Raw genomic sequence first — 2017 nt, 5'->3', positions numbered from 1 at the left:
GTGACAAATCCTAATCTCTATCTATGCCAACTCAACAAGTACCATCGGAGACACCTGTAGAGCACCTTTATAATCACCCAGTTACGTTGTGATGTTTGGTAGCACACAAAGTGTTCCTCCGGTATTCGGGAGTTGCATAATCTCATAGTCATAGGAACATGTATAAGTCATGAAGAAAGCAATAGCAATATACTAAAACGATCAAGTGCTAAGCTAATGGAATGGGTCAAGTCAATCACATCATTCTCTAATGATGTGATCCCGTTAATAAAATGACAAGTCATGTCTATGGCTAGGAAACTTAACCATCTTTGATTCAACGAGCTAGTCAAGTAGAGGCATACTAGTGACACTTTGTTTGTCTATGTATTCACACATGTACTAAGTTTTCGGTTAATACAATTCTTGCATGAAGAATAAATATTTATCATGATATAAGGAAATATAAATAACAACTTTATTATTGCCTCTAGGGCATATTTCCTTCACACTCATCTACCCGGCGCCCGCCACGAACGTCATGGACATCTCCGACAACAAAGTGTAGTTTAGGCTAGGATGATTTGTGTAGTATGTAGGATTCCTTTTGCATGGTTTGTATGGATCTAGGGGATGAAATATCAGGTACTCGGATGCATATGACCAAGTACGATGTCTGACCGGTCTTGTAGCGTCCGCGGGCGTTTGTGGGGCCAGATTTGGTGTTCGGGGCTATAGATGCTCTAAGAGCATCTACAAATAGACCCTTCAAATCACCGCTATGCGTCTGGGTAGAAAGCCATGTGACTATCCAGTCAAGAAAATGCCACCCAACTAGGCCCTTCAAACCGGCCCTATAAGTGTGGGTTGTCCGGAACTCCCCAAACCCAACCCATATGTGGTGCGGATATAAGATAGTCCGGACGCATCCACCATGATGAATCATGCCCATGCTGGGCCACCCCGTCCCCACAAATACCTTAGCCGTACCTAGCCCTAGTCAAAGTCCACAATCTTCTCGACTGCTTCGTTTCCTTCCCTCCAAGTCCCTTCACCTCCCCTCCACCATGTCTGGCTTTGGCAGCGGATTGAAAACGTTATGTCCCATTCGAGTGGGCGGCACTCCTCATAGAGGAATGCAGCTCCTCCACACCATACGATGAGGAGCTCACACTTCCGCATTGCCCCCCGTTGGTCATGGATGGACAAAGGTGGTAGTTCAAACTCTGCGGCCTCCCTAGTGGCCGGAAGGGCAGGTGCAGCTCTATATCAGCCTGCGGCCGCATGTGTCCACGCCCTCCCAGGTCAGGTAACAGGGCAACCATAGCGCCCGACACCTCCAACCCCTGCTCATAATATGGCACGTTGGGTGCTTGTGCCCGCATAACCGTGCCCACGACCGCGACCACCCGAGTCGGAGTCACGGGTGTCGGTGTCAAAACCGGCAGATCTCGGGTAGTGAAGGAAATATGCCCCTAGAGGCAATAATAAAGTTGTTATTTATATTTACTTATATCATGATAAATGTTTATTATTCATTCTAGAATTGTATTAACAGGAAACTTAGTACATGTGTGAATACATAGACAAAACAGAGTGTCCCTAGTATGCCTCTACTTGACTAGCTCATTAATCAAAGATGGTTAAGTTTCCTGAGCATTGTCATTTGATAAACAGGATCACATCATTAGAGAATGATGTGATGGACAAGACCCATCTGTTAGCTTAGCATTATGATTGTTTAGTTTTATTGCTATTGCTTTCTTCATGACTTATACATATTCCTCTAACTATGAGATTATACAACTCCCGAATACCAGAGGAACACTATGTGTGCTATCAAACGTCACAACGTAACTGGGTGATTATAAAGATGCTCTAGAGGTGTCTCCGAAGGTGTTTGTTGAGTTGGCATAGATCAAGATTAGGATTTGTCACTCCGTGTATCGGAGAGGTATCTCTGGGCCCTCTCGGTAATGCACATCACTATAAGCCTTGCAAGCAATGTGACTAATGAGTTAGTTGCGGGATGATGCAT

Source organism: Aegilops tauschii, chromosome 3 (assembly GCF_002575655.3).
Source record: "Aegilops tauschii subsp. strangulata cultivar AL8/78 chromosome 3, Aet v6.0, whole genome shotgun sequence".
Taxonomy (NCBI): Eukaryota; Viridiplantae; Streptophyta; class Magnoliopsida; order Poales; family Poaceae; genus Aegilops; species Aegilops tauschii.
Note: the sequence above shows the minus strand (reverse complement) of the source record.